A 25,045-nucleotide genomic window follows, 5' to 3' on the forward strand; every position below is an offset into this window, starting at 1 on the left:
CCCTTTCTATACTTGCCGACGTGCCTGTTTGCCTTCATCTAAACAATCTCCGTGCTAGTACAGAGCCCTGTAAAGGCCATTTCTTCACCCAGTACAACTGCATTCCATCATCATCCGGGCGCCGCCTTCATTGACAACAGCACGTGGACTCCGCACGCAGGACCACTAACTCTTCAGAGTACACAAGAGATTCCGCGTGGCTCTACCGGAATGAACGGGAGCTGCTCGGGTTGAAGCTTCTTGTTGGCATGGAATCAAGTCAGTACATTACTGCAGGCCCTGCCTTACAATCACATCCGCGCCTGCAATATTGTCGCGAAGACAAGGACGATGCAGTTGTCTTGAATGAGAAAAACGTTTATTGGAGCGAACTTGTGCTCCCCTAACAACTCAAAAGAATACAGAGGCGGCGAAGCAGCGGTCAACAAAGTGACTTGCACAGGCGAGTGTCGTCGAATCGAATGCTCCGGCGTCCGCCCTGCAGGCTTTTTATCTTTCGTCGCGCGTGGTTCTCGAAACATCGATTCACATCGAGAACATAGTAGATCCAAGAAGATTATTCTGGGCTGTTCACGTTAGATCAGAATGCTCTCCCTATCACGAGAGATAACACATGCGGCACAGAAAGAAAGACTGGAACACGCGCTTCCCTTGGCGCAGAGATAACACAGACCGGCGCAGCCGGGCGGTAAAAGCAAAACACAAATAAACAAACCCAAGGTATGGTTCGCGGCATTACCCCCCCTCTAAGAGTGCATCGACCCGATGCTAACATAAGCCACAGTCCGAAAATAAAAATAAAATTCGTTATCGACCATAGAAAGCTTTTAAGCGAACCACGTGGACGACTTCGGGCCGCGTGCGTCGTCGTGATGTTCCGGAATAACCATCGGGGATCACCTCGTTGGTAAGTTGGCCGACACGTCGTAGAATCTGGTTGGGTCCGAAATACCGTCGCAGGAGCTTCTCACTGAGTCCGCGTCGTCGGATGAGAGTCCAAACCCACACACGATCCCCTGGTTGGTACTCGGCGTCTCGGCGTCGGAGGTCGTAGCGGCCCCCATCCACCAGCTGCTGGTTCGTTATACAAACTCGAGCGAGCTGGCTGGCCTCCTCCGCACGTTGAAGACATCCGTGGACGTCGGCGTTGAGGTCGTCGTCTTCTACATGCGGAAGCATGGCGTCGAGCATCGTAGCCGGCCTTCTACCGTAGACAAGCTCGAACGGCGTCAGCTCCGTCGTCTCCTGGATACCCGTGTTGTACGCAAACGTGACATACGGGAGCACTTCGTCCCAACTCTTATGTTCAACATCAACGTACATTGACAACATATCTGCGATTGTCTTGTTCAGACGTTCTGTTAGTCCGTTCGTTTGGGGGCGGTACGCCGTCGTTCTTCGGTGATCTGTGCTGCTGTAGCGTAATACTCCTTGCATCAGCTCCGCAGTAAATGCCGTTCCGCTATCGGTGATTAGGACTTCCGGGGCTCCATGTCGCAGCACAACTTGGCTTATAAAGAACTTTGCCACTTCTTGTGCAGTCTCCCTCGGAAGAGCGGCGGTCTCTGCGTAGCGCGTCATGTAGTCTGTCGCTACGACAATCCACTTGTTCTGTGATCGTGACGTAGGGAACGGGCCTAAAAGGTCCATTTCAATCTGTTGAAATGGTCTCGATAGGACGGCGATCGGTTGCAGAAGTCCGGCGGGTCTTATCGGCGGCGTTTTTGGTCGCTGGCAGTCACGGCAGCTTTAGACGTAGTGGGTGACGTCAGAGGTAAGGCCGGGCCAGTAGTACCTCGCTTTGATTTTTCCAGTAGTGCGGGCTGTGCCGAGATGTCCGGAAGACGGGTCGTCGTGGCACGCTTCCAAAATTTCGTCACGAAGGTCCGCGGGGATGACGAGAAGGTAATTCGCTCTTGTTCCGGGGCTGAAATTCTTCTTCACGAGGACGGAGTTTCTGAGGCTGAATGCTGGTAAGCTGTGTTTGAAGGCCCTAGGAACGGCAACGTTGCATCCCTCGAGGTACTCGATTATGACGCGTAAGTCGGGGTCGGCACGCTGCTGGGCGGCTAGGTCGCTCTCCGTCACGATCCCGAAGAACGCGCTGTCTTCATCAGCGTCTTGTGGTGGTGGGTCGACGGGGCCGCGTGACAGGCAGTCGGCGTCGGAGTGTTTCCTGCCGGATTTATAAACGACTGTAACGTCGAACTCCTGCAGGCGCAAGCTCCACCGCCCAAGACGGCCAGAGGGGTCCTTCAAGTTGGCGAGCCAACACAGCCCATGGTGGTCTGTTACAACCTTGAATGGCCTTCCATACACGTATGGGCGAAATTTTGAAATCGCCTATATAATAGCCAGGCACTCTTTCTCAGAGGCAGAATAGTTTTTCTCCTCCTTCGACAGACCACGGCTGGCATAGGCGATTACCCTTTCGCAGCCGCTTTGCTTTTGGACAAGGACGGCACCCAAGCCTATATCACTGGCGTCCGTGTGCATTTCCGTTTCGGCATTTTCGTCGAAATGAGCGAGCACGGGCGGGCTTTGCAGGCGTTTTTGCAGCTCGCAGAATGCTTTTTCTTGGTCGTTTTCCCAGCTGAAAGGGGTGCTATCTTTCGTCAAGTGCGTGAGTGGCTCTGCAATGCGTGCGAAGTTTGCGACGAAGCGCTGGTAGTATGCGCACAGTCCGAGAAATCTTCGCACGCCCTTCGTGTCTTTCGGCCTTGGGAAGTTCGCAATGGCTGAAGTTTTTGCCGGGTCAGGTAGGACTCCCGCGGCGTTGACGACGTGGCCCAAGAACTTGAGTTCCCCGTATGCGAAACGGCACTTTTGAGGCTTCAGCGTCAACCCCGACGTACGAATGGCCTCGAGTACAGAGTCCAACCTTGTAAGGTGTTCGTCGAAAGTCCGGGCGAATACCACTACGTCGTCGAGGTATACGAGGCAGGTGTGCCACTTAAGGCCTGCTAGCACAGTGTCCATGACTCTTTGAAACGTCGCTGGTTCTGTGCACAGCCCAAACGGCATCACCTTGAAATCGTATAGGCCGTCTGGGGTTATAAATGCACTCTTCTCTCGGTCTCTCCCGTCCACTTCAATTTGCCAGTAGCCGGTCTTCAGGTCCATCGATGAGAAGTACTTCGCGTGGCAGAGGTGGTCGAGGGCGTCGTCGATTCGGGGGAGGGGGTACACGTCCTTTTTCGTGATTTTGTTCAGTCGCCGGTAGTCAACACAAAACCTTAATGTGTCGTCTTTTTTCGTTACGAGTACGACGGGCACAGCCCAGGGGCTTTTCGATGACTGTATAATGTCGTCGCTGAGCATGTCGTCGACTTGAGTCCGGATGGCTTCCCGTTCGTGTGAAGAGACGCGGTAGGGTGACTGTCGAGTTGGTCGTGCTCCATCTTCGGTTATTATTCGGTGCTTCGCTAGAGGGGTCTGACGTAGTTTTCCGCTCGACGAAAAACATTCGCTATAGCGACGCAGCAAAGCCAATAATTTTTTCCCTTGTTCTTGCGGTAGCGGCGGATTCACGTCGAAGGGCTGCGGGAGCTTGAAGGTTTCTACGGGTGTGCGTTCAAAGTCGGCGACCGCGATCACGTCACTTGCTTCTTGCGCTTCTTCGAGGAATGCATTGCCCCGCCCTTGTTTAAATGCTGGTACTCCTCAGTGAAATTAGGAACCAAAATGTGGGATTGGTGTTCCTTGAAGCGCGCAATGCCTCTTGCGACCGACACAGCACGGTCGAGAAGTACCCTTTGATCAGTGTCTACGATAGCGTCGACGTCAGGAGCAGCATCTTCACAGTAGACTGCGACCATCAAGCTTGCGCGGGGTAGCAGGGTGACATGATCATCGGCAATCTTTACAGCAGCACGTCGTTCGGGGTTCGGTTCCGGCGTCATGGAGTGATGGGGGGAAAAAGTTATTGACTTGGTCTGCAGATCGATTATTGCACCGTTGTCCGTCAAAAAGTCCATTCCAAGAATGACGTCGCAGGAGCAGTTAAGCAGAATGACGAACGCCGCGGGGTATGTTGTGCCGTCTATGGTGACGCGCGTTGTGCGCGTTCCACTTGGCGTCACGAGGTGGCCTCCTGCTGTGCGTATCTGCGGACCGTTCCATCTGGTCATAACTTTCTTAAGTTTAGACGCAAATGGCCCGCTCATTACCGAATAGTCAGCTCCCGTGTCTGCGAGCGCGACTACGTCAAAGCCGTCGATGGACACCTTGACGTCAGATGCACTCTTCCTCGAGTTCCGGGCTCGTCGGGGCGTCGTATCACTGCTTGTACGTGTTGACGGTCGGGCAGTGTGCATCGTCGTTGTCGTCGTCTTCTCAACGGACGTCTCGGTCAGGTCGGGTTTGCGTCGCGCCGTGTAGCTGTCGTGGTGTTCAGGAGTCTCGTTAGGGCTAGGTCGGGTCGTCGGGATGAGGGCGTGTCGTGAATGATGGTCTTCAGCGAGTCGCTGCGTCGTTGGAGGGTTTTCATTTTTCCGCCGTTGGGCAACTTTACCTGCCGAAGTTGCTGCTTTTAGTTTCCCCCGCGTGGGCTGGGGGACCTTCCACGTGAGAAGTCAGCAGTGCTGCGGCGGTTCGGTGACTGAGACGGGTAGGGCGACGGTGAACGGTTGAAGCGGGCTGGTCCTCGGTTGGTGTTGGAGAGGTATTCTTCGATCTCAGCAGGGCGCTGGCCGTATCGGGGGCGTGGGGCGTTGACGGAGAACCCTCGCAAACCGAGCCTCTTGTAGGGACAGCGACTGTAGATGTGGTCGGCCTCTCCGCAGTGGTAGCACGGCGGGCGATTATCGGGCGTTCGCCACACGTCGGTCTTCCTTGGCGTCTGGTATTGGTCTACAGGGCATCGGGCGGGCAACATTGGACGGCGGTATGGCTCGGCCTCTTGACGACGGGTTGGAGCAGGGCGGGGTTGACGAACAGCCGAGGAGTAGGTCATGGCTTGTGGTTCGCGGGGTGCTTCCGACGGCGTAGAAGTTCCCAGTGCGTTTTGGACTTCTCGAATTACGTCGGTCAGGGAAGCCACTTGAGGTTGCGGCGTCTTTGGAAAAAGCTTCTGAAGCTCCTCCCTGACCACTGCTCGGATGCTCTCTCGCAATGTATCGGAGCTTCCATTTGCGGCACCGATGGTCTCCGAGAACAGCGCGTTGACAGGGCGGTCGTACTGCCCCGTTCGAATTTCTAGCGTATTCTCCATCGCGGCCGCCTCAGACGCGAATTCCGCCACTGTCTTCGGAGGGTAACGGGCTAGACAAGCAAAAAGCTCTTGCTTCACTCCTCGCATTAGAAACCTGAGCTTCTTTTCCTCGGTCATTTTAGTGTCCGCACGACGAAAAAGTCGCTTCATCTCCTCAACGAAAATCACGACTCCTTCATTGGGGTGCTGCGTTCGAGTTTCAAGCAAAAGCGCAGCTCGCTCGTTTCTCACCACAGTAGTGAAGGTCTTAAGGAACTCCCTCTTGAATTGAGTCCAGTCGGTCAAAGAGCTCTCATGGTTCTCGAACCAAGTTCGAGCAGCATCTTCTAAGTAAAAGAAGACATGCCTGAAAGTTTCTTCGTTGTCCCACCTGTTGAAGATGCGGACGCGCTCCAGCTTCTCCAACCATTCTTCCGGGTCTTCAGCGGGGGCTCCCCGGAACGATGGCTGTTCTCGGGGCTGCTGCAGGATGATTGGCGACGTTGTTTTTTGCACCATGGTGTTGGTTGCAGCGTTCCTTCTCTTGGGCCCTTCTGGCAGAAGACCGAACTCGTGTAGCAATCCTTGCAGTCGGAGGCCTTCTCTGGTTGGACTGGCTTGGCGGCTTCGAAATGTCGTAGAGAGCATAAAGGCTTAGTACCCAGCACCTTCACCACATGTCGCGAAGACAAGGACGATGCAGTTGTCTTGAATGAGAAACACGTTTATTGGAGCGAACTTGTGCTTCCCTAACAACTCAAAAGAATACAGAGGCGGCGAAGCAGCGGTCAACAAAGTGACTTGCACAGGCGAGTGTCGTCGAATCGAATGCTCCGGCGTCCGCACTGCAGGCTTTTTATCTTTCGGCGCGCGTGGTTCTCGAAACGTCGATTCACATCGAGAACATAGTAGATCCAAGAAGATTATTCTGGGCTGTTCCCGTTAGATCGGAATGCTCTCCCTATCACGACAGATAACACATGCAGCACAGAAAGAAAGAATGGAACACGCGCTTCCCTTGGCGCAGCGATAACACAGACCGGCGCAGCCGGGCGCTAAAAGCAAAACACAAATAAACAAACCCAATGTATGGTTCGCGGCAATATCATCAAGATTAAATTAGGAACTCCTCCTTTGTCTTTCCTTAAATGTACTGCTTTTAGCGTACAGCAGTTTACGCCCACCCAATTTTGCTGGCCAACCCATAACACAAATGTGAATGGAGTTTATAACCATCTTCGGACACCCTTCAGGTGAGTTTTACTGTATGCCATCTTGCCTACAGCTTTTTGGTGGAACAAATCACGCGGAGCCTGCCTATACACCCCTGAACATAATTTAAAGTCGTCATTATCATCATAGCTCCCTAATGGCGCGTTACTGTTTCGCGTTTAGCATACAGCTACCGATAGGCCTATGACCATGAATTCTGGCCATGATCACTATCATAGGTCCTTAGAGTTTAGCATAGAGCTCTTTGAAAGAACGAATCGCCTACCGCCTATCCATAGACCAACGTGAATTAATGTTAACGTCATCCTGGGAGCTCCTTCAGGCGACCTTTTCTGTAAAGCCAATCACAGAATCACACAGATCTTCGGCTGACATAATCACCCGTGGCCTACCCATAGGCCTGAACACGGCAATACAGATCATCATCATTATCTGAGCTACGAAGTATGGCGTGTACTGTGTGATTTTGAGCCACAGATCTTGGAATTAATGAAGCACCACTGGCCAATTTATATACGTGTGAAATAGGTATGGTCCAGCCCCTTCCCCCCTTACGAGTGTGTTCCCAACAAAGAGTGGTAAAGAATTGAAACATTTAAAGGAAGAGGGAGACGAGCAGAAGAGGAAAAGGCACGTGTGAAGAAAAAGGGAGCGGCTGATGGCAACGCAGAAAAACGAGCTTTAGGCTACGTTACTGGATCGGGACCATCATCGTCAGACCGTGGGCTGGGCCTGGCGATTCCTTCGGATGCAAGATAGAAATTCCAGGCGACAATAATGAAGGAAGGCTACGATCTGCGGCAGTGCCAGGTCCTAACACCCGAAGCAATTATCTACGCCCCGCAGTGCGACGCACCCTGGGCTCTTGGTGGGTCTGGTTCGACTCGCTACAACGGCTATACACCGAACATAATCATGTCCTCATCGCTACTAAGCCAACCACGAATGAAACGATGAACACTACAATGCGATCTTAGCATCTATAAGAAATATACAGATGCAAATCTAATCCAAAGTGAGTTTGTCTAAGTATGTATTGTTTATTGCAAAAGGTTTCCAGTCTAGAAAAAATACCTTTTTCCGTGCTGTTGAGAAAACGGGCATTATTTATAGGATCTATAGGTTGATAAGTTGATTTTATTTCATTTTTGCGTACGACTGCTACTTATGCGATTTCTATTCACTTTGGAAACGCTCGTTCAAATTGGGATAAGTTCAATATATGCGTTAGAAATGATGTTATTGGGTGGAAAATGTATTTTGTGGATTTGATAGTTATTGCATTTTCCCACCAGCCGCGGTGGCTCAGGGGCTAAGGCGTTGTGCTGCTGAGCACTAGTACGCGAGCTCGACTCCCGACCGCAGCGGCCGCTTTTTGACGGAGGCGAAAAGCAAAAATTCCCGTGTGTACGAGATTGCGGTGCACGTTAAAGATCTCCAGGTGGTCAAAATTTATCCACAGCTATCTAGCTATCTACTACGACGCACCTCATCGCCTGCGTTGCGTCGGCGCGTTAAGCCCTACAATCAATGAATATTCCCTCGACTCCTCGGCTGAGATTGATGCTAATTTTTAGAAAAACTGCAGGTTCTGCTTTGTCACACACCGGTATAGAAAAAGTTATTCGCTTGTTTTATGTTCGACCCAATAGAGAGAGAGAGATGAAACTTTATTCTTCAGCTCAAGTCCGAGCCTCGGAGTTATGAGTCCTCGAAGGAAGGGGGTGTCTCATGGTCCTCCTACGGTAACGGGCTTGGCGGAGGTGCACAAAGAGTTTCAATGTGGGCAGCCAAGAGGGACCACAGGGCTGCCCGTAGGTTTTCAGGGGGAGCAGCCAAGCTATACCACGAGAAGGGAATATCAGGGGGGAAGAGGTTGGTCGAAAGAAATGTGGAAGACGAGGTCGCCCGTACATGGCGCCAATATGTATGTTCATTGTACGGCTAGCCACCGCATACCTGACAGTGCGGGCGGCCTGGTGACTTCTGTATGTTGTGGCGGAACAAATCACAGGGGAGGAACAATGTCTGCGCCTGTCTAATATATTTAGCGTGTCTCTGTGACATAAATTCATAAGGGGAGGGAAGTACCATTCTTGCTTTGCGGAGGTGGCCGAGATGTTCGCGGCGCCTTTTATGGTGCATTGCTCTATCCTCTTCTGGATTGTATTCCTCATGCCATGGCTGAGGGCTGCCTGTGAAATGAGCGTCGCGGGCCAGAGCGTGAGCTCGTTCATTATCCTCTACGCCTTGGTGGCCAGGGATCCATTCGAGGAAAACGTGGATGTGGGGATGAGCGTGCATGTATGTCTTCAGGGTAGTGTGGACAGGGGATGGAATGTCATTCGAGGCGAAGCTTCGTAGTGCTCCCTGACTGTCCGTGCGGACTGTAATATTGGTGCTCCGATGCTGGTGAAGTGTAATGGCTTCTGCGATGGCTTGAGTCTCTGCAGCTGTGGGGGAGGGGACGTTGACGTGATGCCGTACATGAGCTGTGCAGGGGTCAACCGATGCCGTAGTCTTTATATGGTCCACAAAACGGGCGTCCGTGTAGTAGGAGGGTGTTGAGATTGCAATCATCCGGGCTTATGCGTAAAGAAATGATTGTGAAAGGTACTGGCAAGCGGTTTTGCTGTTAGTTCTTTTTTCTTAACGTTATCTTATAAGTAACTTTTCGTGGGAAGTATGGTTAAGGGTTGTATTTACGATTTTGTACAATAAATGTGTAGTTTTTACACTTATATAAAACAGTTCACGTAAATTGTGATGTGTTGCCGACGACTTTATTTCTTTAATATTCTTGATTTCTTCCTGAAAGATATCACGTTCTTTACTGCCTTGAGACTTCCGTATTTTTAGGAACTTCCTATGCAAGTTATTCTTCACTTCGATGTAGTAATTGAAGAATCATCAAAGGCATTCGGATTTGCTTATATGACTGAAGTCGCGTGCAGAAAAAGTTGCCGTTTTAAAGGTTCACAAAACTCTCCAAATGTAAACTACAAGCACACTGCATCTTTTTGCTGCAATATAACGCTTCCATTACAATGTAGTTTAGATGAGCTAAGTATGTTTTGCATCATTTGGTGTAAACATACTGCTTGTACGTTTGTAAAATTTCATTTTGTATCTTTATACGCAGCAATATCGCGCTGTGGTGACCAGTATCCGCACTTCGAGCGCTTGCTTTTGTAGGTGAAGAGAACAGGTTTGCTATATTTAGGCCTAGTTGAGAGGCGGATGAAAGGGCGATTAGGTCGTGAATCGCAGTAACACTAGTGAAACCATTTTGTTGCATAAGTGTTACCAGGATTAGTGTTAGAGAATTAGCTTTTTTATTTCTTCCTTCTTACTGATGTATGCTTACATGTTTCTGTGAAAGTCTCCTCCCGAAATATCTTGGTACTTATTTTCACCTACCAAGCCGAGAAGAGTCTTCAGAATAGAAACGAAAATGTCAGTGTTTTCGTTTGGTTGACGCTACACAGTGGCGGTTATGTTTTGTCCACAAAGACACGCTCTAGGTGTCACTACTTAATTATGAAATTTTTAATATTACATAACATATAACGCGTTTTTAACGAAGTTGAAAGCGCCACCTTCCAGACCGGTAGTTTTACTTTAAAAAATTATTATAGCTTCAAAGACGCAGCGTACCATGTCTCAGTGAACATATCAACATCTGGTGAAAAAGTACTCCAAGGTGCAGCATCCTATTCCCGTATCACTACATATTTGCAATTTACACGTTTTAGCTATTGCGCGTAGCCACCACGACTGACTGTGACAAAATCTGAAGGCAGTCTGTAATCCTTCATTAGTGTCATAAAGGGGCATTATGACAAGTCGTCTGGGCAAAAACGCCTTTAAAATATCTTATCTTAGTCGCTATCGCCCGGCACCCTGCTCGGTTCCTCCCATACTTCCTGGCTCAGATACACACTGCCGTTCTCATTAGAGGCGTATTTGTATCCTAAATGTTTAGCCCAAATTCTCACTGCTCCTAATAGAAGCCTGTTTATGTCATGTTTTGCAGAATGCAACGTGAGTCGTCAGGTTTGCTCAGTTCGTTTTTCTTTTCAGAAAAAAAAATGTATCTTACCGCTTGCTTAGCAAGTTTTACAATACTGACCTACACTTTAAATATAGCAGCCCGTAATTGGTGCAATGCCACAGCGTCATTTTCGGGAAGCTGTGCTAGGTGTATTTCAGTGCAACATCGTCGACTTTCTTCAGAAGGTCCTCACTCTAGATCACGGCAGGGCCATGAAACTGAAAGTTTAGTATCCTACTGTGCCACACCTGCACATCCTGGGTCCACGGCCATGCCTTTTATTCCCGCCGAAGACACTCCACTCAAGCCTACACCTACACGAATGACGGCTGAGCTCTACCAGTCTCAAACAGGCTTAGCGGGACGAATTCTTAAGCCGTCCCATGCAGTTGCACTTAAACTCAGACAAACTTATCTCCAATTCAATTGGGATCCCTAAGCGTCACTTGCGCTAAAACTCAGTCGAGATCACTCGGGCTCAAGCTACCTCGGAATCACATGTGCTCAAATTATGCGAGGTTCCGTGTCAACATTCGTGATCTCTCGAGCTCAAAGTTATTCGAGATCGAAGGAGTGAGAACTCCTTATGCTGCATTAGTCTAAGTGCTCACTTACACTCACGCGTTTGCTGAACGTAAATGAGCGTGAGTGGAAACTCTTTCAAGTGAGTCCGAAGACGTCTGAACCGAAGGTACATCAGGATTAGAATATTTTAGCAGCTATATTTAAATACTTAAAAATAAAAATTGCAAGAACTGTCTGATTTCTTTCAGTTTAAATGAAAAGAAAATCCACAATTTTACGATAACCACTTTTTTAGGTGCGATAATCACTCAATGTATTTTTTCCTAGAACTGCGCGAAAATCGAATGTTACCAATAGGAATGGAACAATCAAATCTTTAGTATTCTTCAATGCCAGCCTAGGTTATGTGTAATAAAGACACATATGAAGTTTTATCTCTTTTATTATGTTATGTGTGCTTATTTTGTACATCAGTTATTATTAATGTGCTAGCGTACAGTTGTATGCCTGTTTACGAATGAATAACGCAAACGCTTGTTTCGTCCCTTTGCATGGAGTTATACACTTACCATTCACTTCGTGCCGACCTTCTAAAGAAACGCTGAGGAAGTAAACTATTCATAAACGTAAGTCATTTATCAATAAATACAAAAATAAATAGATCCATATCCAAACAGAAAAAGGCATTGATTAATTTAATGTAGTGTTTAGCGCCCCGACGCAACGCAGGTGATGAGGTGCGTTGTAGCAGAGGGCTCCTGAATAATTTTGACCACCTTTGGATTTTTGAATAACTGTTTTAAAGATATCCCGGTACGAAGAAGTTCAAGCTTACAAAAAGCAGAGGAAATACTTTGAGAGATATAATAATGACGAGTTTATTGCTATTCAAGTGACAGGTCTTGAGCTTAAACAGTTGGCTTTCGTGTACAGACTGTCTTTTAGTGTTTTCTGCATTACGAAGGGGGACACTAGAGCTGCTCGTACTTCTTGCATGATGTCGGGGAGAAATATAAGGGAGAGTTCATGTACGTGTGACTTGCAGTTTGCCAATCTCCAACAAAGTTTTGAGCCACCCACACTTCTTAAATTACACCCCAAAAACGGTTTCCGAAAATGTACCTTTAAATTAGGGGAGAATGCTAGGACTAACATCACGATCTTCTGAAGCAGCAGGTTAACTTTTTGTCGCTCCGAGGTGGAGGAGCACAACGAAGCAGCTGGCGCTCGCATACAGAGAGGTAATTCGAACAAAAAGTCTGGACAGCCGTTTAGGGCGTAGGGTCGCGCTGGTTCAGAGAATCTATTTACTTCTTGTTGCTCGGAGGTCATTCCAAGTGCAAGCACGGGCGGCAAGTTGCAATACAAGGACAGTTGGGACACCGCACTTTTCCTAGCAAACCGGCACTGCTGCCTGGTGTTTGCTGAGAGGCATGAGACAGCGACGCGCAGCCTAGTGGGCGAAAGTCCGCGGGAGTCCATGCGCCACGTTCGACGGCCTGAGGGCGGCATAGGGGGGATGCAGCAGATCGCGCTGCCATCCCAGGAAGTTGCACAGCGTTTGTAAAGGTAAGCAGTAAATCATTGAGTGGGCCATCATCCTAGTTACGCACCATGCACATTGCTGAACATTCTGAGTGCGAGAGACAATCTACGAGTAATCGGACGCCTGTTTTTTGTTGTTACCGTCACTGGGGTGTTCACTTTCGCGCGGTGTGGGACGACCTTTCCGATTCTTTTCCCGCTTTTCATGTTATCACGCATTTAAAATCCACCGGGCAATTTGTTTACGCTACGCCAAGCAGCGGTGTGGACGACCATCCTATCGCGAACACAGCATCACAAAAAAACGAATATGTGATGACCAACAAATGGCGCCAGAATAAAGTTCAGCAGAGTACTGGTGTGCACTTGTCACTATATGGAAGTATAGAAAGGTACCACTCGCCTTGTGGGCGCTTTAAAAACTCGCCACACTGAAAAAAACTAAAAATTTTGCTTATCTGCAACAGACCCCATCCATCTATTGTAGGGGGCCCAGTGGAAAAAACGATCGCGAGGTTTGGCTGGGAACAGAGCGAGCTAAGGAGACTGCTATTTTCTTTCAATGACGTTTTCAGGGAAGCAAGTCGATGGCCGGCCGTTTTCAGTCGAAAGGCGTAAATTTCTTTGTGCATAGCATACTACATGATCAGCAAATAAACAGGTGGACGAATTAATCTGAAGTGCTTCGAGCCGACCCATTAGCCGAGAATCACACACCTGAAAAGGTGAGCAATGTGGCATGATCACATGATCGCACCATTACGAATGGCGATTATAGGTGTCTTGAGACTCTACACCTCAGTCACATAAAATATTATTGTTCGTTAAAATAGCCACAATAGGGTCATGGAAGACATGACTGCTATTCACCGGTGCTGACCTTAAAAAAGCTCGCCTCTATCCAGCCTGACCTACCACATGTGCTCATCATCTACCAGATGGCACCTGAGGGACATAGGCTTCTCCTGCTTTAAAGCTCCCTGCCTTCCATTTCTTAGTTTTGTACCAAATTAGGTTACTCATCATCAATTTCAGCAGCAGTAGCAGCAGCAACAATATCCCCACCACCACCATCATCATCATATTATCATCATCACTATAATCATCATTGTCGTCACCATGTTTATCACACAAACAGCCGCCCGAGGAGCTTCGTAGAATACCTCCGAAAAATGCTGATGCAGCAGGTGCCGGGATACAGCGACGGCTAGGGAATGGAACGAACCTACAAAGGGAGCTTGAGAAGGGATAATGAGCATGCCAATGCAGTTCAAGAGAAAGTTGGACTCCAGATACTCATGGACAAACCAGACTTTCGTCTTCACAGTCTCACAAAGTGTAAAGGCTGCACCCCCAATTTTTGACAAATATTGTCACATCGTACAAGCCGTTAAAGAAGGTTTGCAAAAGATTTGTTCGTCGAAATTTATTTTAAAGTCATTAATATAGTTTCATCAATGTTTTGATTAGAATACAAAACAAGCAAATTTCAATCGAAGTAGGGGGATTTTAGAGTTAGGAAATGTCAGCCCAGACAGGTGCAATCTATTTGACTATAAGTTAATGACGGCGCAATGTACAGGTTACAAAGGGTGATGATAATAAAAAACTAAGGCTTTCGCATTACATCAACAGAGCATAAATATCACAGTGGTTGCCTGGAAATTCACCGACAAGCTACAATTCTTTTCCACCGACTGCCTTGCTGACTTTCTTTGGGACATTAATAGAAAAGATGAATTTTAGAAAGGTCTTTTGCTACATAGAAACCAATAAAGCCTTATGCCACTCCAATAAATTAGTTTCGGCCTTACAAATTGGCTATTCACAATATCATTGCCGTTATATCGTCTGTAAAAGAAGAACTACGTTCTGGGCATGCACCTGTTGCAGTGTTTGTAGATGTCAAATAAGCAATCAACTCAGTTTATCACAATGCCATAGTAGCATCGCTGGGACTAGAAGAAAAATTGCACGACTGTACTTCAAATTACCTTGAAGGAGGAAAACACTTCGTGTGCGTGGCTGAAGGCCATATATCATATTATCAAATCAAAAGAGGCGTACTTTAAGGAGCTATATTAGGCTATTTACTGTTCAATCTTATGCTCATCCATGCGGAACCGGTTCTCTCCGTGGCGCCAAGATCACTTTCTATGCGGACGACATTTGTATTTGGAGTGCCTCAAAATCTCACAGGGTAAAGCGAAACAAACTTAGAATACGCTTGCAAAAATATCTGCAAACCTAGTGCGAAAAGGACTCCACCTTTATTTAGAAAAAAGCGTCGCCATGTTAGTCAATCGCAAATGCATGGATAGATATCCTTTATTCCTGGGTGGCTGGCCTCTGCATTACGGACAGACACAAAGATATATTGGTATTCGCTTAGACAGAAACCTCCAGTGGGTCCCTCAAGTGCAGAGGTTACTGAAGGTAATATCAACGCCATCGCAAAATATTTCTTATCTTGCTGGCAGCCACTGCGGCAAAAACTCCGCCCAAAGGTTTCGCTGTTGAAGACGTATGTGGCGGGCGTGTTGTGCTATAGCCTTCCTGTCCTGCAGCTACTGGCACCTACAAGCAAAAGACAGCTGGAGGCGGTGAGTAATAACTGCCCCAGGAAATGTCTCGGACTTCTAAAGGCTCGCCCTTTTTTAAGAATTCCTGAATCCGGTTGCATTCCATTGGACGTAGATTTGCTCCAAGAAGTGATCCGTGTTCATTGGATGCATACGCTACATGCAAAAACCCATTTCGTGTCCCGTATTCCTGTTCAAAATCTGCCCTCTACCTCTGTACAAAAAATAAAACGTAGTATTGCCAAAATTTCAACTCAAGCACCGCCAACCATGCCACGGAACTTCCCGCCCTGGAATCTGACGCCTCTCTGGTTAACCTCATTCACACCTAAAATTGATTTAAAAAAGCATATCCTTCAATTATATTGGCCTACTGCAGATGACCCTTGCACATATCAGCAGATTTTACTATGCAACTACTCACATTTACAGCGATGGATCGGCCACACTCCAATACAGCTCGTCAGGATTTTTTTCCGTCAGCTGAAAAAGCATTGTCATATCAGCTTGAGCGACCGCCTTCGCCTGCGTCGGTGAGCTATACGGGATTCGAGACGCCATTAAATACATTCTATGACAGCGGCCGACATGTTGAACCGTATTCACTGATTCAATGGCAGCAGTTCAAAGTTTACAATGTGAAAGCTGTTTCGCTTTCATGAACATTTCTAGGGCGTCATAAACTATTTACACCATCTCGCAATAGTCGCAGGACATCGCGTTACCTTCCTGTGACTTTCAGGCCACAGTGGCATCATTGCAAAAGAAGAAATCTGATGGCCTACAAATGACAAAAATAACGATTGTCTTCACGAAGGACGAGACCGCCATAATCGCAAATAAATTAGCTCTGACCGAAAGGAACCATTTATGAACCTTTTCGCAGTATCGTCGCGGTATTTTACATTGTATAGACCAATATATCAGAATACAGCTCGCAGAACGTCTACTCCGCCTTTTAGAGGCAATGTTCCATAGGCTTCATCTTAACGAAGCAATAAAAAGGACCTATCTACATCGGATCGTGCAGACATCAAGCCCATATTGCGATGGTTGTAGTTCACTTGAAACTGTTCAACCGGTATTACTGAGGTACTTTGCTTATGGCGACTCAAGGCACCGTATACAACATAAAATTGAGTGCATCCACGCTGGACCGTTGATACGTATAATGGTACATGGAACACAGCCATCTCCCTCCGCTCACCGCAAAGTCCCCTCCGCGCTATTGGAGTTTCTCAAGGACATTAGTGTGTCACCAAACTGTAGTCGTCTTTCCATTTCAAGAAAATTTGAACTCAATGCCCTGAAAAAGAACCGTATTTTATTCTATTTCTTTCTCTACTACTACTGCACTCTTCTTCACTACACCGAGTACATTTTACCCTCTTCTCCAGTTCCCGCATAGTAACGTGCCACCGAACGGATGTCAGCCAACCTCTCTGCATTTTCCTCCTTAATGAGGAGTGTGGGCCACCTCGGCACACGGTGTGGTGCGCATGCATGCGGGACGCCCGCAGGGCACAGCGAGTGTCACACACAACGAATTCCTTATAGTTCAGCATGGGCAGAAGATACAACTCTTCTACGCAGAATACGCGCGCTGCATAGGAAGACAGTGGCGCCTATAAGAGTGGGCCAGACAAGCTGAAGGGGGCGGTCAGTCGCGCACTGACAGAGTGGTGGCGTGTTTGCCCGTGGAAGTGATGAAGAGCACGTAAAGACCCCCACGGCAGGACGACGCGAGGTCGCCAAGGAAAACAAGTAAGTGGCCCCTTTGCTTGACCAATATTGGCTGAACGGTCGTAGTGATTTAAGGATAGCACCTACATTAATTGAGATCACGGTTCCACTCCTCCGTCCAGCCAACTGTTGCCACGAGGTGTTGTCTCTCACCCTGTTCTCCTACGGTTGCGTTCCGTTCACCGGGCGGGGGAAGGGCCAGCTAGTTTTATGTATTCTCAGTTCATAGAATAACATTGTTCGCTTATTTCTGCTTTGTCTTGGTGTTTCTCATAACGCGAAACGACGCTAGCGTACTCACTTTACACGTAGGCTAGTTCCTTCAAGAGTTTCTCTTTCTCTCTCTCATCGGGCTGCGAACACAAACCCCCCCACTGTCCTACTCAGTTTTTCATGAACCAAAGTGTTGAATTTCTGAAAAACGTACGTAACGAAATCCCAGTAAATAGGCTAGTTGCTGCTCGCGAAATCTCCAGAATAAACGACATTCCCGCAGGCATTCAAACATCCATAAATTTGCATACGCAGGAGAAAGACACCAAATATCGTCTCTAAGGGATCACCTATAATTGTGCGCACAATACAACAGAGAAGAAAAATCCACCCGTGGCTTATTCCACCGAAAATAAACTTTGCTGAGTCCAACGTATTACCGTCGATTCATGTATCAAGGTACTTAAGATACTAGTAAAAGTGTCATGAATTGGTTTTGTTGCAACCAAATCCGTGCTAAATAGCGAAAGACTGCCATTATATTTATATCATACTTTATTACAGATGAATGTGGGGGGATGTTCTGATTTTCGTAACCTGTTTTGGTCTGACCTCTTTTAGTTTTTGAATACATCATATATTTGGACTGTTGATGTTGGTAAATTACATCCACATGAGCAACCTCCAGCTAGTTGCCAAGTCGATGATATATTATGTGTCAGTCTCCAGAATGTTATTTTAGTGAGGAACTACACCTACAATGACACTAGGTAAGCTCCAATAAAAATGCATAAACGATGCATGTGCTCTGGTGTATTACGCATAAAAATATTTTTATAATTTTTCAGATCTTCCACTAACATTACTGGAATTTTTCTTAACCCAATAAAAGGACCAACCTCAGTGCTTCTAGAGCATCCAGGTATTGTTACCGGTTTACATTTTATTCAGTAATTATCAGACGGGTTCTTGCTTATTTTCGATTGGTATAACCATACCAGCTATGGCCGCAAGTGGCGAAGGCTTTAAGATTTATTTTAAATCTTTTCAGCTCCTCGCGGGTAATATTTTGGCCATGGGCACGGAAATGCTTTATCAAACGAAGACCTTATACATACAGTTGTACGTCTGTGACTGATTGTATAAACTGTTTATTTCGCAACTGTAAATTTTTAGGATAATAAACGAAAGATATACATCAAGGCTCACTACCCTCGCAGCTAAGGAAGTACCCGAAATACCCAGCAGTTTCTCATCTAAATGAATGCTTTTGAATTATGTGTATAAAGACGTATTTTTTGAATGCTAAAAAAGTGTATTTTTATCCGCGTAAGAAGTTCGACTGGGCTAAATTGCATATTCAAATTGGCCTAAACAATCCACGAATGCTTCTTATGACCACCTTGGTACGACTTAGGTTGGGACTCATGCCGGAAATATTTTTGGTGTGTCGCGAGTCCAAGAAATGTAACATTACAACTTGTTTGTTTTCAGGATTTTTTTTGCGGCTATATCAGTGATCGAGACGACACCGTGTACTTCATTTTATTTATTTCGAGTTCCGTATGATTTTTTTTTATTTCTCCCCGGTCTGCCGAACACTTTGCACAACTCATAATAAATGAGGTATACATTCGGCATTTAACGACTTATCTACTGGTTTTATTTGCGTTTGGAATGTAACCCAGTGCAAATGGGAAAATGTCTGGAAACATCTTTCCGATATTGTTTTCAATGTTTAGTGAAACTAGAAGTAATATCTCAAGAAAGTTTAATGGGAAAGGCGCCAGTTTGACGCCACGCAAAAATTGATCCAGAAAGTCTGGCCAATATCATCAAAACGCCAATACGTCATTGCGATTCTAAGGTTTTCTGTAAATTTTGCGCTCTGTTCTACAACTTCATTTCAAGGTTCTAGGATAAATACTGCTTCATTTGTTTAATAGTTTGCAGAAGGAAACTTTCTAAAACAGGAAAAAATGTTTCGGACAGCCTTTACGTTTAGATCGTGACATTGGAGACAATATAGTGTGACTCATAGTAGTGAAAGCGTTTTTGAACATAGGTATTTGAAGTTCCGCTGGCACTTTCGAAGAAACGCCTTTATACGTTGTTGCAGACCAGTGACTCGTCACCGCGAAAGCCTATCTTAATGAAAGAATATCATATAGGCACGTCCGGCGCAAGTATAAATGACGTGTCTCTCTTTCCCGGCGTAGGGTTTATATTATTGAGCCGACCGGAGCGCATTCGCATTTAATTGCCCAGTTTGTTAGTGCTGCCAATTCTAGTTCAATGCTAGCATTTGCAGGAAACTGCCGGCGCGTCATTTTTGGAAGGCGTGATGACTTGGTCTTTTGGTGACACCTTAACTGCAGCTCAGAGGATGGCTGAGGGGGGTGGCAGCTGGGCACGGAGAGCCCACGCGGAAGCGCACAAGACTAAAGCGTAAGCAAAGCGTTTTAAAAAATTCATCGTGCTAGTATGATGAGAAGAGGTTTCCAAAATAAATGGCAACAGAAAAAAAAACCAAGAACTTCGCAACGGTGTGAGTTCTCGCTCTCTCAATTTTATTTTTCGTTGTTTAAGCCAGTTTACTTTTTTGTATTTGAAACCCTTCAATCTGCCCTTCTCACAAAAATCGTCGTTGTTTGCGAGCCCACTCGCCCATGTTCTGATTTTAACACTCACATTATCCCTGCTCCTAATGCAAGCTGCATGTTGGCATTCGCTCCTTTATGCACGCTTCTTCACTTCTGCTAGGAGCTGCTGTAATTGTTTTTAAGCACGGCTCATACCCAAGACTGAGACCCCATTGAGGAAAACGGATCTACAGAAGCCCTGTGCCGAAGCAAAAGCGCTGTTCGTGCATCTTAAAATCAACCTCTAATTCGCGATTTTTGAGGAGCCTATTGGCACGATTGTTCGACCCAATTGGAAGCTAGCTATCGACATAAAAAGGATGTAAGCACTGTAAAACAAGTAGAGCAAGCTTATCCACAAGAAGGAGGAGATAAAAAAATATCACAACAATTCTGTACCCGTCCATGCACCAGCGGCGTATCACCAGACTACAATACGCTATTAGAGTAGTTCGAGGTCACCCTCAGAAACCCTTTAAGATGGTTTCTGCTGAAACCCCCTGTAGGATTTTTCCCATCGTTATCATCATAGTGTAGATACCTGGGCCATAAAGACATCAATTTTTAACTTGTGAGCGATTACCCTGATCCCTGCAGCCTGTCTTCTCTTGCCATAACATTTGGTGCCGACCAACCTGTGAAATGAAACGGGGACCGACACGAGAGGAACCGTGAGGCAAGTGGCTGCGGGCAAGTGTGCCACGGAACCATTGATCGCCAACATCCTTAGCCAGCCGACTTCGTAGCTGAATGAAGAAACTGTGAGGAGCGACACCGTCAAAGGCACTCATGCCAACAGTGGTGTTCCTACCCTCGGCCTCGAGAGTCGCAAAATTGACAACACTTGATAGACACTGGTCTTGGCAATACCCGGTTCACCAGTCCTCTGTTCGCCGACAAAGAGAACCAACCGCAAAATATACAAGGACGCGGACACGCCCCGTCCCGTCAAGTCCACCCGAACTGAGACGAACCCTCCCGCTACCGAACGGAAATGTGGTGATCTGGAACCTCGGCGTTCGTCGCGGAGCATTGTCCGAACCGATGTGTATAGAATGCTTGTCTATTGCGACAAGTCTTAGTTTCAGCATCTCGATTAGTACCGTAGCTGAAGGCTAACTTGCAGAACATACACCGAATCATAAAAATTGTCTGGAAACGCGGGGTCGCAGCGCATCGCCAGAGACAGAGTACCAGCACCGCAGGCTTTCAGTTCCGAACTGCGCATGCTGTGCTAGAGCACCACACAATGTTCACTGATTTCTTTATTTTCCTCGTCTTTCGCAGACAGCGCGAAGGAGCACGTTGGTAGCGCTGACGAAGGGGCGCTGCATGGGCCCCAATCTAGATGGGAGGTTTAACTGCACACGACGGGGAGCAGGCGTGCTGTTTTCCTGTGTGTACAGATGAAAGGTTAGGGCTGCCAGTTCTGAATTTTAGGGCTGTTTCTCAAGGTAGGCTGGTCTGAGGCGGCCTGAAGAAACGACTTCTTCACGATCATTCAGCTGTATGATGGCGGATTTAGTGTCTTTGTTAGTACACGTTGGGACACCCTGTAGAAGGGCAAGGAGGCACCTTTACAGCGTCTCGCCTAAAGAAAATGTGAGTCTCAGACCCAACTTCGGTATGCACACAGATTCTGCGGTCAGAAGATGTATGCGAGACTCTAATGCCTGCTCTGAATAGAGTCTCGCAGGCATTAGAGGCAATCCAGATGCTGGGGCGCAGATGCCCAAGGTGTCAGAAATCACCACAAAGCTGTGTGGGTGCGCCGTGGGCAAGTTCAGCCGTTGAGAAGCTGATAGCCTGACAAAAAAGTTCACGAAGGCAGGGTACTACAGGAAAGAGATCAACCCAGTGCTCTCGATGCAGGCGCGCAGCGAGGGCCGTGTTGAGCTGGCGATGGAGCCACCCAACGATGCCGTAGATCCAGGGAGGGTATGCCCTGCTGCGGCAGTTTAGTCCTCAGCAGAGCATAGAGGAATCTGAAGGGAGTACATTCAATATGTCCGTTTGTCTTCCTCGATCCTTAGGCAGTGCCGTGTGTGATCATTTTGTTATCCCGGCTTTTTGCGGTGTTTTGAATTTCAGTTAGTTATAATAATGGCTGGGCAGCGGCAAAACCTCTTTCAAAGAGAGATTTTGGCGGCAGTTTCTGCACTGATGTCTGGAATGGGCACGGCATCGTTACCAGTCGGTGAAGTGCTCAGTCACCGTCGGAATGTAGAGAGAGTTGTGGCAGGGGAAAAGTACTCCAACCAAATCAAGATAAACCAGGTCAAACGACAGCTGGATGGCAAGAAAGACTGTTAGTCTTCGTGTGCGGGTCACTTCGGCGCTCTGACAAGTGACGCGTGAACGGGCCCTCTGGCAGATGTCACTGGAGGTCGTCAGTGGCGGACATCAGATGCTCGGGGGGGGGGGAGGGGGGGGCAGATTGTGAAGAGATTGAAAAACGCACAACAAAAAACAGCCGGTACGAAGGGGCGAGGTGCAACCGCTGATATGTCGCGCCACAGTGAGCCAGGCACCACCGGATGAGGCACGAATTGTAGGAGAAAATCTGGCAGGTGGAGCGGTGTTTGCAGCTCCAGGTATTTCATGTGGGCTTGGCTAGACGTTCCCAGTCTACGGTAGATGCCGAAGTGCCACCGGAGGTAATGCGAGAGAGTGCGTTAGCTTTCTTGTTATAAGGTGTCTATGATGTGTCAGATGCCATTTTGGAATTGCGATATATAGTCGAGATGGCCACGTTTATGTGCGACGTACCTTCTGGTCTTCGTCCCCAAGTCGTAGACCAGGTGCTTATGGTACGTCAGAACGTGAAACCACTGACCCTCCCAAAAGTGCCGGAAGTGCTGGATGGTGGAGGAAATGGTGAGCACCTCATGGCCAAAGGCCTTGCAGCGAGACTTGCAGGTTGAAGATACCAGGAAAATAAATCCAGCCGTAGAATTCGGAATGAGTTTTCTCATACAGAACAGTGCCGAGTCAAACAATGAAGGTACCCATTTTGATGCGGGTGTGCATCTCGGTTATCGTCTGAATGAGAAGAACCGCATTAGCGCAGCTTGTTCAGCATTGTCTAAATTGGCTTGTGATTCAGCAGGAACACTTGGTTTTACTAAGAAGTTCAATAATTGGATGCAGAAGCTTAGTGCCATAAACATTACTAGGCTCAAGCACCCACGACGCTATCGGATGCTGGCCTGGGCCGGAATGTGTTTCAAGGGCTCAATAAGAGAGGGTAAAGGGCGAGTTTCTGCTTCGAGAAATGGTGTCCCGAAATCGCGAGCTCGGAAAAACTGAAGACGAATTTCAGTATGTCGACAACCCGTACATATCGTTGCAGGTGTTAAAAAAGCTCTCAGAGGCGACGCTCACAACCTTGTGGAGCAGAGCTTGCGAAGGGATGCCATGAATATAAGGAAATACAGCTGAAATCCCGCGCTTTACCTAGGCAATGAATCTCAGTACTGTTTCAGCTGCGTTGCGTAACCCAAAAGGCATGCGCAAGTATTCCAATAGGCGCAAGAGAGAAAATATCTCCGTCCTCGGTATATCGGCAGGCTGGATGGACATTTGGTGATCTGCCTATATGTGGTCCGCTTTGCTGATTATCTTGTACCCTTCCAAGTGGTTTGTGAAAACGTGAATGTGTGCTAGTGATAAGCTGGCTTGGACTGTCTGAGCGTTGAGAGCCCGGTCGTTTCGTCATGGGCGCTAGTCAACGCTTCCCGTCGGAACCATAAGCGCTGGAGACGCGTGGTTCCTGCACGACGGGAGGGTAATGCATAGCTCCAGCATGTGGTCGAATTCATGTTTAGAAGTTACCATGCGTTCACTGAAGCGGACACCCATGCCGAGCTGCGGCTGGCGGACCACTCGCTACGATGTCGTGAGTAACGCGGTGCTTCTGCAGCTGCTTTAAAATGCATGGCCTCGTACGAGTCTTGCGTATCAGAATGGTAAAACGAACGTGCGTATGCCAGTGGTAGCGGTAGCAGACAGTACACCCAGAGTCGAATGGCGTGACTTGATGTTGCTACGCGGAGAGTAACGCATGCCGACGGCCAAGTCAAAATAGCTCGGCAGTTGGCAGCTGAAGATGGCCTCACTCTTGTTGGCCACTATGAAGACAAACCACAACGTGTGCCTGAAATCACACTCGATGGTGAGGGACGCAGATCATACGGCGGGATGACGGTAGCTTGCTGCACCGGGCGTTGAACCAGTTGAGTAAAAATCGCAATCCCACTAGTTCACAGGACCCTAGTTCACAACTACGCCTTTCAGGCAGTGCAAACTGGAAGCGATGCAGGACCAGGAAAGGCGGCCAGGTTGTAAGGCGATTTCACATGCTGCCATCAGTCATCTCGCTTCACGTTTCCCGATACGTTTCATAGGGAAATTAAGGGGCCGGCGTGGTGCAAGAAAAGGTGATGGTACCAGCAGATCGGCGACCTTCGAGAGCTGTGCGAGCATAGTCTGCGAAGGGAAGATGAAGTCTAGGACATGCGGAGGGGCCACAAAAAAATCTAGAAGACGTCATAACTGCATCGGTGCAGGCGGCGAGCTCAGAAATCGGTGTCTCTAAGTAGAAAACTGCTGAACACTCTGTTGTTATTACTGGGTCTGCGACTGAGGAAGAACTTTCGCGGTACACTTGATCAGCAACCAGGGCAAGGCGGTCAAGAGATATGTCCCCTGAAGCATCCAAGGCAATGACGGTTAACTGTGGCAAGCGGTGCATAAAGAGCGCCTTTAAAAACGCGTCATTACAGTCATCAGTTCTCACACCCAAGACTCGCCGCATGCGGTTGAGCAGCTGAGATAAACGGCGATTTCCAAGTTCTTCGTGACTGAGCATGGTCTGAAAGGCGTGAGCTCCCAGACTCCGTCGTTCGGCCCAGAATGGTTTGCTTTAGCGATTGCTCCGGTGCATAGCACAAAAATGAATCAGTGATTTCCGTCTCCTTATGACCCACTTATGAAAGAACAGTGCAATGTAATTGGCAAAACTGACTAATCTCATGCGTTACGTGGGGCAGACAGCTGGTGGCCCCGACCTAGGCATAATAAATTTGCGCGTTCTTACGCCAGAACATGGGCAGGGGGATCTGTAGGATTGCGACGTCCCGCCAGCGTGAAGTAGCTTCGAGCAGAACAGGGTCTGCGGGCGGAAGGGCGCTAGGGTCGCGCACTTCTCACTCCGGATTTACCACTCTCGGGAGTGGCGGGGTCGCAGCGAAGCTCAAAAGAGAGAGTGCCAATGCCAAACTGCCCACGCTGCGCTGGCGCACGAAGGACCCGCCGT

The 25,045-nt window shown here is 47.8% G+C and overlaps 1 long non-coding RNA gene across 1 annotated transcript in view; it reads left to right on the forward strand.

Moving 5' to 3' along the window:
- LOC144141423 (uncharacterized) overlaps positions 1–25,045 on the forward strand; it is a 50,778-nt gene that overhangs the window by 20,336 nt on the left and 5,397 nt on the right. Inside the window, exons 2-3 of the long non-coding RNA XR_013316592.1 lie at positions 17,708–17,856; positions 17,935–18,008. This is a non-coding gene — a long non-coding RNA (uncharacterized LOC144141423). The remainder of the gene's footprint in view (positions 1–17,707; positions 17,857–17,934; positions 18,009–25,045) is intronic.

Source organism: Haemaphysalis longicornis, unplaced genomic scaffold, assembly GCF_048455015.1.
Source record: "Haemaphysalis longicornis isolate Haplotype H1 unplaced genomic scaffold, Haemaphysalis longicornis Haplotype H1 scaffold_6, whole genome shotgun sequence".
Lineage (NCBI taxonomy): Eukaryota > Metazoa > Arthropoda > Arachnida > Ixodida > Ixodidae > Haemaphysalis > Haemaphysalis longicornis.